The sequence below is a fragment of the Kogia breviceps genome, chromosome 2, assembly GCF_026419965.1.
Source record: "Kogia breviceps isolate mKogBre1 chromosome 2, mKogBre1 haplotype 1, whole genome shotgun sequence".
NCBI classification, from domain to species: domain Eukaryota; kingdom Metazoa; phylum Chordata; class Mammalia; order Artiodactyla; family Physeteridae; genus Kogia; species Kogia breviceps.
The window spans coordinates 102,231,713-102,249,555 of NC_081311.1; positions in this window are offsets into that span (position 1 = coordinate 102,231,713).

Consider the following 17,843-nt stretch of genomic DNA (forward strand, 5'->3'; position numbering starts at 1 on the left):
AATGTGATCTCTTGATGGTGCCCCAGAAAGGAACTCTGGCACTTGTACTTCCCAAGTGAGCTTAGCTGCACAACGTTTGCCCCACAGTGGCGAGCAGAAACATTGCTAGAGGCCAGTGAGCCACCCCATACACCGGGGCAGTAGCACCACACACATCTCCCAGAGAACAGAGACTTCCCAATCCGTGCGTGTTCTCTTCGAATGGAGAGGGTAGTTTGCAGTCTGCGAAGCACAGTCATGGCCCACAGCGCTGCAGGAGTGCCATCTCCAAAGTAAATGGGAAGCTGCCCTCCCTCGAGTGGGTAAAGGCCTAACACCAGCCGTGAAGGCACGTCACCGTGTGCAAAAGAAGAACAGAAAACGGACATTTTTCCCTGAAGGAAAAGGGCTCTCGGTTTCTCAAACGGAAAGACAAGCTGTCAGAAGTAAGTCAGTATTGGAGAGAGGCAGAAGGCTGTAAGTGGCAGAGGCTAGGGTAAGAGGTTCCTCAAAGCAGCCTTCTCAAAGGGCATAGAAGCAGAGGCCTTCTCCAGCGGTCTCTCCACCAGAGTCTATCCACAAAAGGAACACCTTGAAGCTCGCTGCGAATGCACAGCTTAGGAGGAAAGCAGTACCCGCATGCTACGAATGTGATCTCTTGATGGTGCCCCAGAAAGGAACTCTGGCACTTGTACTTCCCAAGTGAGCTTAGCTGCACAACGTTTGCCCCACAGTGGCGAGCAGAAACATTGCTAGTGGCCAGTGAGCCACCCCATACACCGGGGCAGTAGCACCACAAACATCTCCAGAGAACAGAGACTTCCCAATCCGTGCGTGTTCTCTTCGAATGGAGAGGGTAGTTTGCAGTCTGCGAAGCACAGTCATGGCCCACAGCGCTGCAGGAGTGCCATCTCCAAAGTGAATGGGAAGCTGCCCTCCCTCGAGTGGGTAAAGGCCTAACACCAGCCCTGAAGGCACGTCACCGTGTGCAAAAGAAGAACAGAAAACGGACATTTTTCCCTGTAGGAAAAGGGCTCTCGGTTTCTCAAACGGAAAGACAAGCTGTCAGAAGTAAATCAATATTGGGAGAGGCAGAAGGCTGTACTTGGCAGAGGATAGGGAAAGAGGTTCCTCACAGCAGCCTTCTCAAAGGGCATAGAAGCAGAGGCCTTCTCCAGCGGCCTCTCCACAAGAGTCTATCCACAAAAGGAACACCTTGAAGCTGGCTGCGAATGCACAGCTTAGGAGGAAAGCAGTACCCGCATGCTACGAATGTGATCTCTTGATGGTGCCCCAGAAAGGAACTCTGGCACTTGTACTTCCCAAGTGAGCTTAGCTGCACAACGTTTGCCCCACAGTGGCGAGCAGAAACATTGCTAGTGGCCAGTGAGCCACCCCATACACCGGGGCAGTAGCACCACACACATCTCCCAGAGAACAGAGACTTCCCAATCCGTGCGTGTTCTCTTCGAATGGAGAGGGTAGTTTGCAGTCTGCGAAGCACAGTCATGGCCCACAGCGCTGCAGGAGTGCCATCTCCAAAGTGAATGGGAAGCTGCCCTCCCTCAAGTGGGTAAAGGCCTAACACCAGCCCTGAATGCACGTCACCGTGTGCAAAAGAAGAACAGAAAACGGACATTGATCCCTGTAGGAAAAGGGCTCTCGGTTTCTCAAACGGAAAGACAAGCTGTCAGAAGTAAGTCAGTATTGGAGAGAGGCAGAAGGCTGTACTTGGCAGAGGCTAGGGTAAGAGGTTCCTCAAAGCAGCCTTCTCAAAGGGCATAGAAGCAGAAGCCGTCTCCAGCGGCCTCTCCACCAGAGTCTATCAACAAAAGGAACACCTTGAAGCTGGCTGCGAATGCACAGCTTAGGAGGAAAGCAGTACCCGCATGCTACGAATGTGATCTCTTGATGGTGCCCCAGAAAGGAACTCTGGCACTTGTACTTCCCAAGTGAGCTTAGCTGCACAACGTTTGCCCCACAGTGGCGAGCAGAAACATTGCTAGTGGCCAGTGAGCCACCCCATAAACCGGGGCAGTAGCACCATACACATCTCCCAGAGAACAGAGACTTCCCAATCCGTGCGTGTTCTCTTCGAATGGAGAGGGTAGTTTGCAGTCTGCGAAGCACAGTCATGGCCCACAGCGCTGCAGGAGTGCCATCTCCAAAGTGAATGGGAAGCTGCCCTCCCTCAAGTGGGTAAAGGCCTAACACCAGCCTTGAAGGCACGTCACCGTGTGCAAAAGAAGAACAGAAAACGGACATTGATCCCTGTAGGAAAAGGGCTCTCGGTTTCTCAAACGGAAAGACAAGCTGTCAGAAGTAAGTCAGTATTGGAGAGAGGCAGAAGGCTGTACTTGGCAGAGGCTAGGGTAAGAGGTTCCTCAAAGCAGCCTTCTCAAAGGGCATAGAAGCAGAAGCCGTCTCCAGCGGCCTCTCCACCAGAGTCTATCAACAAAAGGAACACCTTGAAGCTGGCTGCGAATGCACAGCTTAGGAGGAAAGCAGTACCCGCATGCTACGAATGTGATCTCTTGATGGTGCCCCAGAAAGGAACTCTGGCACTTGTACTTCCCAAGTGAGCTTAGCTGCACAACGTTTGCCCCACAGTGGCGAGCAGAAACATTGCTAGTGGCCAGTGAGCCACCCCATAAACCGGGGCAGTAGCACCATACACATCTCCCAGAGAACAGAGACTTCCCAATCCGTGCGTGTTCTCTTCGAATGGAGAGGGTAGTTTGCAGTCTGCGAAGCACAGTCATGGCCCACAGCGCTGCAGGAGTGCCATCTCCAAAGTGAATGGGAAGCTGCCCTCCCTCAAGTGGGTAAAGGCCTAACACCAGCCTTGAAGGCACGTCACCGTGTGCAAAAGAAGAACAGAAAACGGACATTGATCCCTGTAGGAAAAGGGCTCTCGGTTTCTCAAACGTAAAGACAAGCTGTCAGAAGTAAGTCAGTATTGGAGAGAGGCAGAAGGCTGTACTTGGCAGAGGCGAGGGTAAGAGGTTCCACAAAGCAGCCTTCTCAAAGGGCATAGAAGCAGAGGCCTTCTCCAGCGGCCTCTCCACCAGAGTCTATCCACAAAAGGAACACCTTGAAGCTGCCTGCGAATGCACAGCTTAGGAGGAAAGCAGTACCCGCATGCTACGAATGTGATCTCTTGATGGTGCCCCAGAAAGGAACTCTGGCACTTGTACTTCCCAAGTGAGCTTAGCTGCACAACGTTTGCCCCACAGTGGCGAGCAGAAACATTGCTAGTGGCCAGTGAGCCACCCCATACACCGGGGCAGTAGCACCACACACATCTCCCAGAGAACAGAGACTTCCCATTCCGTTCGTGTTCTCTTCGAATGGAGAGGGTAGTTTGCAGTCTGCGAAGCACAGTCATGGCCCACAGCGCTGCAGGAGTGCCATCTCCAAAGTGAATGGGAAGTTGCCCTCCCTCGAGTGGGTAAAGGCCTAACACCAGCCCTGAAAGCACGTCACCGTGTGCAAAAGAAGAACAGAAAACGGACATTTTTCCCTGCAGGAAAACGGCTCTCGGTTTCTCAAATGGAAAGACAAGCTGTCAGAAGTTAGTCAGTATTGGAGAGAGGCAGAAGGCTGTACTTGGCAGAGGCGAGGGTAAGAGGTTCCTCAAAGCAGCCTTCTCAAACGGCATAGAAGCAGAGGCCTTCTCCAGCGGTCTCTCCACCAGAGTCTATCCACAAAAGGAACACCTTGAAGCTGCCTGCGAATGCACAGCTTAGGAGGAAAGCAGTGTCCGCATGCTACGAATGTGATCTCTTGATGGTGCCCCAGAAAGGAACTCTGGCACTTGTACTTCCCAAGTGAGCTTACCTGCAAAAAGTTTGCCCCACAGTGTCGAGTAGAAACATTGCTAGTGGCCAGTGAGCCACGCCATACACCGCGGCAGTAGCACCACACACATCTCCCAGAGAACAGAGACTTCCCAATCCGTGCGTGTTCTCTTCGAATGGAGAGGGTAGTTTGCAGTCTGCGAAGCACAGTCATGGCCCACAGCGCTGCAGGAGTGCCATCTCCAAAGTGAATGGGAAGCTGCCCTCCCTCAAGTGGGTAAAGGCCTAACACCAGCCTTGAAGGCACGTCACCGTGTGCAAAAGAAGAACAGAAAACGGACATTGATCCCTGTAGGAAAAGGGCTCTCGGTTTCTCAAACGGAAAGACAAGCTGTCAGAAGTAAGTCAGTATTGGAGAGAGGCAGAAGGCTGTACTTGGCAGAGGCTAGGGTAAGAGGTTCCTCACAGCAGCCTTCTCAAAGGGCATAGAAGCAGAGGCCTTCTCCAGCGGCCTCTCCACCAGAGTCTATCCACAAAAGGAACACCTTGAAGCTGGCTGCGAATGCACAGCTTAGGAGGAAAGCAGTACCCGCATGCTACGAATGTGATCTCTTGATGGTGCCCCAGAAAGGAACTCTGGCACTTGTACTTCCCAAGTGAGCTTAGCTGCACAACTTTTGCCCCAGAGTGGCGAGCAGAAACATTGCTAGTGGCCAGTGAGCCACCCCATACACCGGGACAGTAACACCACACACATCTCCCAGAGAACAGAGACTTCTCAATCCGTGCGTGTTCTCTTCGAATGGAGAGGGTAGTTTGCAGTCTGCGAAGCACAGTCATGGCCCACAGCGCTGCAGGAGTGCCATCTCCAAAGTGAATGAGAAGCTGCCCTCCCTCGAGTGGGTAAAGGCCTAACACCAGCCCTGAAAGCACGTCACCGTGTGCAAAAGAAGAACAGAAAACGGACATTTTTCCCTGCAGGAAAACGGCTCTCGGTTTCTCAAATGGAAAGACAAGCTGTCAGAAGTTAGTTAGTATTGGAGAGAGGCAGAAGGCTGTACTTGGCAGAGGCGAGGGTAAGAGGTTCCACAAAGCAGCCTTCTCAAAGGGCATAGAAGCAGAGGCCTTCTCCAGCGGCCTCTCCACCAGAGTCTATCCACAAAAGGAACACCTTGAAGCTGGCTGCGAATGCACAGCTTAGGAGGAAAGCAGTACCCGCATGCTACGAATGTGATCTCTTGATGGTGCCCCAGAAAGGAACTCTGGCACTTGTACTTCCCAAGTGAGCTTAGCTGCACAACGTTTGCCCCACAGTGGCGAGCAGAAACATTGCTAGTGGCCAGTGAGCCACCCCATACACCGGGGCAGTAGCACCACACACATCTCCCAGAGAACAGAGACTTCCCATTCCGTTCGTGTTCTCTTCGAATGGAGAGGGTAGTTTGCAGTCTGCGAAGCACAGTCATGGCCCACAGCGCTGCAGGAGTGCCATCTCCAAAGTGAATGGGAAGTTGCCCTCCCTCGAGTGGGTAAAGGCCTAACACCAGCCCTGAAAGCACGTCACCGTGTGCAAAAGAAGAACAGAAAACGGACATTTTTCCCTGCAGGAAAACGGCTCTCGGTTTCTCAAATGGAAAGACAAGCTGTCAGTAGTTAGTCAGTATTGGAGAGAGGCAGAAGGCTGTACTTGGCAGAGGCTAGGGTAAGAGGTTCCTCAAAGCAGCCTTCTCAAAGGGCATAGAAGCAGAGGCCTTCTCCAGCGGCCTCTCCACCAGAGTCTATCCACAAAAGGAACACCTTGAAGCTGGCTGCGAATGCACAGCTTAGGAGGAAAGCAGTACCCGCATGCTACGAATGTGATCTCTTGATGGTGCCCCAGAAAGGAACTCTGGCACTTGTACTTCCCAAGTGAGCTTAGCTGCACAACGTTTGCCCCACAGTGGCGAGCAGAAACATTGCTAGTGGCCAGTGAGCCACCCCATACACCGGGGCAGTAGCACCACACACATCTCCCAGAGAACAGAGACTTCCCAATCCGTGCGTGTTCTCTTCGAATGGAGAGGGTAGTTTGCAGTCTGCGAAGCACAGTCATGGCCCACAGCGCTGCAGGAGTGCCATCTCCAAAGTGAATGGGAAGCTGCCCTCCCTCAAGTGGGTAAAGGCCTAACACCAGCCCTGAAGGCACGTCACCGTGTGCAAAAGAAGAACAAAAAACGGACATTTTTCCCTGTAGGAAAAGGGCTCTCGGTTTCTCAAACGGAAAGACAAGCTGTCAGAAGTAAGTCAGTATTGGAGAGAGGCAGAAGGCTGTACTTGGAAGAGGCTAGGGTAAGAGGTTCCTCAAAGCAGCCTTCTCAAAGGGCATAGAAGCAGAGGCCTTCTCCAGCGGCCTCTCCACCAGAGTCTATCCACAAAAGGAACACCTTGAAGCTGGCTGCGAATGCACAGCTTCGGAGGAAAGCAGTACCCGCATGCTACGAATGTGATCTCTTGATGGTGCCCCAGAAAGGAACTCTGGCACTTGTACTTCCCAAGTGAGCTTAGCTGCACAACGTTTGCCCCACAGTGGCGAGCAGAAACATTGCTAGTGGCCAGTGAGCCACGCCATACACCGCGGCAGTAGCACCACACACATCTCCCAGAGAACAGAGACTTCCCAATCCGTGCGTGCTCTCTTCGAATGGAGAGGGTAGTTTGCAGTCTGCGAAGCACAGTCATGGCCCACAGCGCTGCAGGAGTGCCATCTCCAAAGTGAATGGGAAGCTGCCCTCCCTCGAGTGGGTAAAGGCCTAACACCAGCCCTGAAGGCACGTCACCGTGTGCAAACCAAGGACAGAAAACGGACATTTTTCCCTGTAGGAAAAGGGCTCTCGGTTTCTCAAACGGAAAGACAAGCTGTCAGAAGTAAGTCAGTATTGGAGAGAGGCAGAAGGCTGTACTTGGCAGAGGCTAGGGAAAGAGGTTCCTCACAGCAGCCTTCTCAAAGGGCATAGAAGCAGAGGCCTTCTCCAGCGGCCTCTCCACCAGAGTCTATCCATAAAAGGAACACCTTGAAGCTGGCTGCGAATGCACAGCTTAGGAGGAAAGCAGTACCCGCATGCTACGAATGTGATCTCTTGATGGTGCCCCAGAAAGGACCTCTGGCACTTGTACTTCCCAAGTGAGCTTAGCTGCACAACGTTTGCCTCAGAGTGGCGAGCAGAAACATTGCTAGTGGCCAGTGAGCCACCCCATACACCGGGGCAGTAGCACCACACACATCTCCCAGAGAACAGAGACTTCCCAATCCGTGCGTGTTCTCTTCGAATGGAGAGGGTAGTTTGCAGTCTGCGAAGCACAGTCATGGCCCACAGCGCTGCAGGAGTGCCATCTCCAAAGTGAATGGGAAGCTGCCCTCCCTCAAGTGGGTAAAGGCCTAACACCAGCCTTGAAGGCACTCACCGTGTGCAAAAGAAAACAGAAAACGGACATTGATCCCTGTAGGAAAAGGGCTCTCGGTTTCTCAAACGGAAAGACAAGCTGTCAGAAGTAAGTCAGTATTGGAGAGAGGCAGAAGGCTGTACTTGGCAGAGGCTAGGGTAAGAGGTTCCTCAAAGCAGCCTTCTCAAAGGGCATAGAAGCAGAGGCCGTCTCCAGCGGCCTCTCCACCAGAGTCTATCAACAAAAGGAACACCTTGAAGCTGGCTGCGAATGCACAGCTTAGGAGGAAAGCAGTACCCGCATGCTACGAATGTGATCTCTTGATGGTGCCCCAGAAAGGAACTCTGGCACTTGTACTTCCCAAGTGAGCTTAGCTGCACAACGTTTGCCCCACAGTGGCGAGCAGAAACATTGCTAGTGGCCAGTGAGCCACCCCATAAACCGGGGCAGTAGCACCATACACATCTCCCAGAGAACAGAGACTTCCCAATCCGTGCGTGTTCTCTTCGAATGGAGAGGGTAGTTTGCAGTCTGCGAAGCACAGTCATGGCCCACAGCGCTGCAGGAGTGCCATCTCCAAAGTGAATGGGAAGCTGCCCTCCCTCAAGTGGGTAAAGGCCTAACACCAGCCTTGAAGGCACGTCACCGTGTGCAAAAGAAGAACAGAAAACGGACATTTTTCCCTGTAGGAAAAGGGCTCTCGGTTTCTCAAACGTAAAGACAAGCTGTCAGAAGTAAGTCAGTATTGGAGAGAGGCAGAAGGCTGTACTTGGCAGAGTCTAGGGTAAGAGGTTCCTCAAAGCAGCCTTCTCAAAGGGCATAGAAGCAGAGGCCTTCTCCAGCGGCCTCTCCACCAGAGTCTATCCACAAAAGGAACACCTTGAAGCTGGCTGCGAATGCACAGCTTAGGAGGAAAGCAGTACCCGCATGCTACGAATGTGATCTCTTGATGGTGCCCCAGAAAGGAACTCTGGCACTTGTACATCCCAAGTGAGCTTACCTGCAAAAAGTTTGCCCCACAGTGTCGAGTAGAAACATTGCTAGTGGCCAGTGAGCCACGCCATACACCGCGGCAGTAGCACCACACACATCTCCCAGAGAACAGAGACTTCCCAATCCGTGCGTGTTCTCTTCGAATGGAGAGGGTAGTTTGCAGTCTGCGAAGCACAGTCATGGCCCACAGCGCTGCAGGAGTGCCATCTCCAAAGTGAATGGGAAGCTGCCCTCCCTCAAGTGGGTAAAGGCCTAACAACAGCCCTGAAGGCACGTCACCGTGTGCAAAAGAAGAACAGAAAACGGACATTGATCCCTGTAGGAAAAGGGCTCTCGGTTTCTCAAACGGAAAGACAAGCTGTCAGAAGTAAGTCAGTATTGGAGAGAGGCAGAAGGCTGTACTTGGCAGAGGCTAGGGTAAGAGGTTCCTCAAAGAAGCCTTCTCAAAGGGCATAGAAGCAGAGGCCTTCTCCAGCGGCCTCTCCACCAGAGTCTATCCACAAAAGGAACACCTTGAAGCTGGCTGCGAATGCACAGCTTAGGAGGAAAGCAGTACCCGCATGCTACGAATGTGATCTCTTGATGGTGCCCCATAAAGGAACTCTGGCACTTGTACTTCCCAAGTGAGCTTAGCTGCACAACGTTTGCCCCACAGTGGCGAGCAGAAACATTGCTAGTGGCCAGTGAGCCACCCCATACACCGGGGCAGTAGCACCACACACATCTCCCAGAGAACAGAGACTTCCCAATCCGTGCGTGTTCTCTTCGAATGGAGAGGGTAGTTTGCAGTCTGCGAAGCACAGTCATGGCCCACAGCGCTGCAGGAGTGCCATCTCCAAAGTGAATGAGAAGCTGCCCTCCCTCGAGTGGGTAAAGGCCTAACACCAGCTCTGAAAGCACGTCACCGTGTGCAAAAGAAGAACAGAAAACGGACATTTTTCCCTGCAGGAAAACGGCTCTCGGTTTCTCAAATGGAAAGACAAGCTGTCAGAAGTTAGTTAGTATTGGAGAGAGGCAGAAGGCTGTACTTGGCAGAGGCGAGGGTAAGAGGTTCCACAAAGCAGCCTTCTCAAAGGGCATAGAAGCAGAGGCCTTCTCCAGCGGCCTCTCCACCAGAGTCTATCCACAAAAGGAACACCTTGAAGCTGGCTGCGAATGCACAGCTTAGGACGAAAGCAGTACCCGCATGCTACGAATGTGATCTCTTGATGGTGCCCCAGAAAGGAACTCTGGCACTTGTACTTCCCAAGTGAGCTTAGCTGCACAACGTTTGCCCCACAGTGGCGAGCAGAAACATTGCTAGTGGCCAGTGAGCCACCCCATACACCGGGGCAGTAGCACCACACACATCTCCCAGAGAACAGAGACTTCCCAATCCGTGCGTGTTCTCTTCGAATGGAGAGGGTAGTTTGCAGTCTGCGAAGCACAGTCATGGCCCACAGCGCGGCAGGAATGCCATCACCAAAGTGAATGGGAAGCTGCCCTCCGTCCAGTGGGTAAAGGCCTAACAACAGCCGTGAAGGCACATCACCGTGTTCAAAAGAAGAACAGAAAACGGACATTTTTCCCTGTAGGAAAAGGGCTCTCGGTTTCTCAAACGGAAAGACAAGCTGTCAGAAGTAAATCAGTATTGGAGAGAGGCAGAAGGCTGTACTTGGCATAGGCTAGGGTAAGAGGTTCTTCAAAGCAGCCTTCTCAAAGGGCATAGAAGCAGAGGCCTTCTCCAGCGGCCTCTCCACCAGAGTCTTTCGACAAAAGGAACACCTTGAAGCTGGCTGCGAATGCACAGCTTAGGAGGAAAGCAGTACCCGCATGCTACGAATGTGATCTCTTGATGGTGCCCCAGAAAGGAACTCTGGCACTTGTACTTCCCAAGTGAGCTTAGCTGCACAACGTTTGCCCCAGAGTGGCGAGCAGAAACATTGCTAGTGGCCAGTGAGCCACCCCATACACCGGGGCAGTAGCACCACACACATCTCCCAGAGAACAGAGACTTCCCATTCCGTTCGTGTTCTCTTCGAATGGAGAGGGTAGTTTGCAGTCTGCGAAGCACAGTCATGGCCCACAGCGCTGCAGGAGTGCCATCTCCAAAGTGAATGGGAAGTTGCCCTCCCTCGAGTGGGTAAAGGCCTAACACCAGCCCTGAAGGCACGTCACCGAGTGCAAACCAAGGACAGAAAACGGACATTTTTTCCTGCAGGAAAAGGGCTCTCGGTTTCTCAAACGGAAAGACAAGCTGTCAGAAGTAAGTCAGTATTGGAGAGAGGCAGAAGGCTGTACTTGGCAGAGGCTAGGGAAAGAGGTTCCTCACAGCAGCATTCTCAAAGGGCATAGAAGCAGAGGCCTTCTCCAGCGGCCTCTCCACCAGAGTCTATCCATAAAAGGAACACCTTGAAGCTGGCTGCGAATGCACAGCTTAGGAGGAAAGCAGTACCCGCATGCTACGAATGTGATCTCTTGATGGTGCCCCAGAAAGGACCTCTGGCACTTGTACTTCCCAAGTGAGCTTAGCTGCACAACGTTTGCCCCAGAGTGTCGAGCAGAAACATTGCTAGTGGCCAGTGAGCCACCCCATACACCGGGGCAGTAGCACCACACACATCTCCCAGAGAACAGAGACTTCCCAATCCGTGCGTGTTCTCTTTGAATGGAGAGGGTAGTTTGCAGTCTGCGAAGCACAGTCATGGCCCACAGCGCTGCAGGAGTGCCATCACCAAAGTGAATAGGAAGCTGCCCTCCCTCGAGTGGGTAAAGGCCTAATACCAGCCCTGAAGGCACGTCACCGTGTGCAAAAGAAGAACAGAAAACGGACATTGATCCCTGTAGGAAAAGGGCTCTCGGTTTCTCAAACGGAAAGACAAGCTGTCAGAAGTAAGTCAGTATTGGAGAGAGGCAGAAGGCTGTACTTGGCAGAGTCTAGGGTAAGAGGTTCCTCAAAGCAGCCTTCTCAAAGGACATAGAAGCAGAGGCCTTCTCCAGCGGCCTCTCCACCAGAGTCTATCCACAAAAGGAACACCTTGAAGCTGGCTGCGAATGCACAGCTTAGGAGGAAAGCAGTACCCACATGCTACGAATGTGATCTCTTGATGATGCCCCAGAAAGGAACTCTGGCACTTGTACTTCCCAAGTGAGCTTAGCTGCACAACGTTTGCCCCACAGTGGCGAGCAGAAACATTGCTAGTGGCCAGTGAGCCACCCCATACACCGGGGCAGTAGCACCACACACATCTCCCAGAGAACAGAGACTTCCCAATCCGTGCGTGTTCTCTTCGAATGGAGAGGGTAGTTTGCAGTCTGAGAAGCACAGTCATGGCCCACAGCGCTGCAGGAGTGCCATCTCCAAAGTGAATGGGAAGCTGCCCTCCCTCAAGTGGGTAAAGGCCTAACACCAGCCCTGAAGGCACGTCACCCTGTGCAAAAGAAGAACAGAAAACGGACATTGATCCCTGTAGGAAAAGGGCTCTCGGTTTCTCAAACGGAAAGACAAGCTGTCAGAAGTAATCAGTATTGGAGAGAGGCAGAAGGCTGTACTTGGCAGAGGCTAGGGTAAGAGGTTCCTCAAAGCAGCCTTCTCAAAGGGCATAGAAGCAGGGGCCTTCTCCAGCGGCCTCTCCACCAGAGTCTATCCACAAAAGGAACACCTTGAAGCTGGCTGCGAATGCACAGCTTAGGAGGAAAGCAGTACCCGCATGCTACGAATGTGATCTCTTGATGGTGCCCCAGAAAGGAACTCTGGCACTTGTACTTCCCAAGTGAGCTTAGCTGCACAACGTTTGCCCCACAGTGGCGAGCAGAAACATTGCTAGTGGCCAGTGAGCCACCCCATATACCGGGGCAGTAGCACCACACACATCTCCCAGAGAACAGAGACTTCCCAATCCGTGCGTGTTCTCTTCGAATGGAGAGGGTAGTTTGCAGTCTGCGAAGCACAGTCATGGCCCACAGCGCGGCAGGAATGCCATCACCAAAGAGAATGGGAAGCTGCCCTCCGTCCAGTGGGTAAAGGCCTAACAACAGCCGTGAAGGCACATCACCGTGTTCAAAAGAAGAACAGAAAACGGACATTTTTCCCTGTAGGAAAAGGGCTCTCGGTTTCTCAAACGGAAAGACAAGCTGTCAGAAGTAAATCAGTATTGGAGAGAGGCAGAAGGCTGTACTTGGCATAAGCTAGGGTAAGAGGTTCTTCAAAGCAGCCTTCTCAAAGGGCATAGAAGCAGAGGCCTTCTCCAGCGGCCTCTCCACCAGAGTCTATCGACAAAAGGAACACCTTGAAGCTGGCTGCGAATGCACAGCTTAGGAGGAAAGCAGTACCCGCATGCTACGAATGTGATCTCTTGATGGTGCCCCAGAAAGGAACTCTGGCACTTGTACTTCCCAAGTGAGCTTAGCTGCACAACGTTTGCCCCACAGTGGCGAGCAGAAACATTGCTAGTGGACAGTGAGCCACCCCATACACCGGGGCAGTAGCACCCCACACATCTCCCAGAGAACAGAGACTTCCCAATCCGTGCGTGTCCTCTTCGAATGGAGAGGGTAGTTTACTGTCTGCGAAGCACAGTCATGGCCCACAGCGCTGCAGGAGTGCCATCACCAAAGTGAATGGGAAGCTGCCCTCCCTCGAGTGGGTAAAGGCCTAACACCAGCCCTGAAGGCAGGTCACCGTGTGCAAAAGAAGAACAGAAAACGGACATTGATCCCTGTAGGAAAAGGGCTCTCGGTTTCTCAAACGGAAAGACAAGTTGTCAGAAGTAACTCAGTATTGGAGAGAGGCAGAAGGCTGTACTTGGCAGAGGCGAGGGTAAGAGGTTCCTCAAAGCAGCCTTCTCAAAGGGCATAGAAGCAGAGGCCTTCTCCAGCGGCCTCTCCACCAGAGTCTATCCACAAAAGGAACACCTTGAAGCTGGCTGCGAATGCACAGCTTAGGAGGAAAGCAGTACCCGCATGCTACGACTGTGATCTCTTGATGGTGCCCCAGAAAGGAACTCTGGCACTTGTACTTCCCAAGTGAGCTTAGCTGCACAACGTTTGCCCCACAGTGGCGAGCAGAAACATTGCTAGTGGAAAGTGAGCCACCCCATACACCGGGGCAGTAGCACCACACACATCTCCCAGAGAACAGAGACTTCCCAATCCGTGCGTGTTCTCTTCGATTGGAGGGGGTAGTTTGCAGTCTGCGAAGCACAGTCATGGCCCACAGCGCTGCAGGAGTGCCATCTCCAAAGTGAGTGGGAAGCTGCCCTCCCTCGAGTGGGTAAAGGCCTCACACCAGCCCTGAAGTCACGTCACCGTGTGCAAAAGAAGGACAGAAAACGGACATTTTTCCCTGTAGGAAAAGGGCTCTCGGTTTCTCAAACGGAAAGACAAGCTGTCAGAAGTAAGTCAGTATTGGAGAGAGGCAGAAGGCTGTACTTGGCAGAGGCTAGGGTAAGAGGTTCTTCAAAGCAGCCTTCTCAAAGGGCATAGAAGCAGAGGCCTTCTCCAGCAGCCTCTCCACCAGTTTCTATCGACAAAAGGAACACCTTGAAGCTGGCTGCGAATGCACAGCTTAGGAGGAAAGCAGTACCCGCATGCTACGAATGTGATCTCTTGATGGTGCCCCAGAAAGGAACTCTGGCACTTGTACTTCCCAAGTGAGCTTAGCTGCACAACGTTTGCCCCACAGTGGCGAGCAGAAACATTGCTAGTGGCCAGTGAGCCACCCCATACACCGGGGCAGTAGCACCACACCTATCTCCCAGAGAATAGAGACTTCCCCTTCCGTGCGTGTTCTCCTCGAATGGAGAGGGTAGTTTGCAGTCTGCGAAGCACAGTCATGGCCCACAGCGCTGCAGGAGTGCCATCACCAAAGTAAATGCGAAGCTGCCCTCCCTCGAGTGGGTAAAGGCCTAACACCAGCCCTGAAGGCACGTCAACGTGTGCAGAAGAAGAACAGAAAACGGACATTCTTCCCTGTAGGAAAAGGGCTTTCGGTTTCTCAAACGGAAAGACAAGCTGTCAGAAGTAAGTCAGTATTGGAGAGAGGCAGAAGGCTGTACTTTGCAGAGGCTAGGGTAAGAGGTTGCTCAAAGCAGCCTTCTCAAAGGGCATAGAAGCAGAGGCCTTCTCCAGCGGCCTCTCCACCAGAGTCTATCCACAAAAGGAACACCTTGAAGCTGGCTGCGAATGCACGGCTTAGGAGGAAAGCAGTACCCGCATGCTACGAATGTGATCTCTTGATGGTGCCCCAGAAAGGAACTCTGGCACTTGTAGTTCCCAAGTGAGCTTACCTGCACAAAGTTTGCCCCACAGTGGCGAGTAGAAACATTGCTAGTGGAAAGTGAGCCACCCCATACACCGGGGCAGTAGCACCACACACATCTCCCAGAGAACAGAGACTTCCCAATCCGTGCGTGTTCTCTTCGATTGGAGGGGGTAGTTTGCAGTCTGCGAAGCACAGTCATGGCCCACAGCGCTGCAGGAGTGCCATCTCCAAAGTGAATGGGAAGCTGCCCTCCCTCGAGTGGGTAAAGGCCTAACACCAGCCGTGAAGGCACTTCACCGTGTGCAAAAGAAGGACAGAAAATGGACATTTTTCCCTGCAGGAAAAGGGCTCTTGGTTTCTCAAACGGAAAGACAAGCTGTCAGAAGTAAGTCACTATTGGAGAGAGGCAGAAGGCTGTACTTGGCAGAGGCTAGGGTAAGAGGTTCCTCAAAGCAGCCTTCTCAAAGGGCATAGAAGCAGAGGCCTTATCCAGCGGCCTCTCCACCAGAGTCTATCCACAAAAGGAACACCTTGAAGCTGGCTGCGAATGCACAGCTTAGGAGGAAAGCAATACCCACATGCTACGAATGTGATCTCTTGATGGTGCCCCAGAAAGGAACTCTGGCACTTGTACTTCCCAAGTGAGCTTAGCTGCACAACGTTTGCCCCACAGTGGCGAGCAGAAACATTGCTAGTGGAAAGTGAGCCACCCCATACACCGGGGCAGTAGCACCACACACATCTCCCAGAGAACAGAGACTTCCCAATCCGTGCGTGTTCTCTTCGAATGGAGAGGGTAGTTTGCAGTCTGCGAAGCACAGGCATGGCCCACAGCGCTGCAGGAGTGCCATCTCCAAAGTGAGTGGGAAGCTGCCCTCCCTCAAGTGGGTAAAGGCCTAACACCAGCCCTGAAGGCACGTCACCGTGTGCAAAAGAAGAACAGAAAACGGACATTTTTCCCTGTAGGAAAAGGGCTCTCGGTTTCTCAAACGGAAAGACAAGCTGTCAGAAGTAAGTCAGTATTGGAGAGAGGCAGAAGGCTGTACTTGGCAGAGGCTAGGGTAAGAGGTTCCTCAAAGCAGCCTTCTCAAAGGGCATAGAAGCAGAGGCCTTCTCCAGCGGCCTCTCCACCAGAGTCTATCCACAAAAGGAACACCTTGAAGCTGGCTGCGAATGCACAGCTTAGGAGGAAAGCAGTACCCGCATGCTACGAATGTGATCTCTTGATGGTGCCCCAGAAAGGAACTCTGGCGCTTGTACTTCCCAAGTGAGCTTAGCTGCACAACGTTTGCCCCACAGTGGCGAGCAGAAACATTGCTAGTGGAAAGTGAGCCACCCCATACACCGGGGCAGTAGCACCACACCTATCTCCCAGAGAATAGAGACTTCCCAATCCGTGCGTGTTCTCCTCGAATGGAGAGGGTAGTTTGCAGTCTGCGAAGCACAGTCATGGCCCACAGCGCTGCAGGAGTGCCATCACCAAAGTAAATGCGAAGCTGCCCTCCCTCGAGTGGGTAAAGGCCTAACACCAGCCCTGAAGGCACGTCACCGTGTGCAAATGGAGAACAGAAAATGGACATTTTTCCCTGTAGGAAAAGGGCTCTCGGTTTCTCAAACGGAAAGACAAGCTGTCAGAAGTAAGTCAGTATTGGAGAGAGGCAGAAGGCTGTACTTGGCAGAGGCTAGGGTAAGAGGTTCCTCAAAGCAGCCTTCTCCAAGGCCATAGAAGCAGAGGCCTTCTCCAGCGGCCTCTCCACCAGAGTCTATCCACAAAAGGAACACCTTGAAGCTGGCTGCGAATGCACACCTGAGGAGGAAAGCAGTACCCGCATGCTACGAATGTGATCTCTTGATGGTGCCCCAGAAAGGAACTCTGGCACTTGTACTTCCCAAGTGAGCTTAGCTGCACAACGTTTGCCCCACAGTGGCGAGCAGAAACATTGCTAGTGGCCAGTGAGCCACCCCATACACCGGGGCAGTAGCACCACACACATCTCCCAGAGAACAGAGACTTCCCAATCCGTGCTTGTTCTCTTCGAATGGAGAGGGTAGTTTGCAGTCTGCGAAGCACAGTCATGGCCCACAGCGCTGCAGGAGTGCCATCACCAAAGTGAATGGGAAGCTGCCGTCCCTCGAGTCGGTAAAGGCCTAACACCAGCCCTGAAGGCACGTCACCGTGTGCAAAAGAAGAACAGAAAACGGACATTTTTCCCTGTAGGAAAAGGGCTCTCGGTTTCTCAAACGGAAAGACAAGCTGTCAGAAGTAAGTCAGTATTGGAGAGAGGCAGAAGGCTGTACTTGGCAGAGGCTAGGGTAAGAGGTTCCTCAAAGCAGCCTTCTCAAAGGGCATAGAAGCAGAGGCCTTCTCCAGCGGCCTCTCCACCAGAGTCTATCCACAAAAGGAACACCTTGAAGCTGGCTGCGAATGCACAGCTGAGGAGGAAAGCAGTACCCGCATGCTACGAATGTGATCTCTTGATGGTGCCCCAGAAAGGAACTCTGGCACTTGTACTTCCCAAGTGAGCTTAGCTGCACAACGTTTGCCCAACAGTGGCGAGCAGAAACATTGCTAGTGGCCAGTGAGCCACCCCATACACCGGGGCAGTAGCACCACACACATCTCCCAGAGAACAGAGTCTTCCCAATCCGTCCGTGTTCTCTTCGAATGGAGAGGGTAGTTTGCAGTCTGCGAATTACAGTCATGGCCCACAGCGCTGTAGGAGTGCCATCACCAAAGTAAATGCGAAGCTGCCCTCCCTCGAGTGGGTAAAGGCCTAACACCAGCTCTGAAGGCACGTCACCGTGTGCAAAAGAAGAACAGAAAACGGACATTTTTCCCTGCAGGAAAAGGGCTCTCGGTTTCTCAAACGGAAAGACAAGCTGTCAGAAGTAAGTCAGTATTGGAGAGAGGCAGAAGGCTGTACTTGGCAGAGGCTAGGGTAAGAGGTTCCTCAAAGCAGCCTTCTCAAAGGGCATAGAAGCAGAGGCCTTCTCCAGTGGCCTCTCCACCAGAATCTATCCACAAAAGGAACACCTTGAAGCTGGCTGCGAATGCACAGCTTAGGAGGAAAGCAGTACCCGCATGCTACGAATGTGATCTCTTGATGGTGCCCCAGAAAGGAACTCTGGCACTTGTACTTCCCAAGTGAGCTTAGCTGCACAACGTTTGCCCCACAGTGGCGAGCAGAAACATTGCTAGTGGAAAGTGAGCCACCCCATACACCGGGGCAGTAGCACCACACACATCTCCCAGAGAACAGAGACTTCCCAATCCGTGCGTGTTCTCTTCGAATGGAGAGGGTAGTTTACTGTCTGCGAAGCACAGGCATGGCCCACAGCGCTGCAGGAGTGCCATCTCCAAAGTGAGTGGGAAGCTGCCCTCCCTCAAGAGGGTAAAGACCTAACACCAG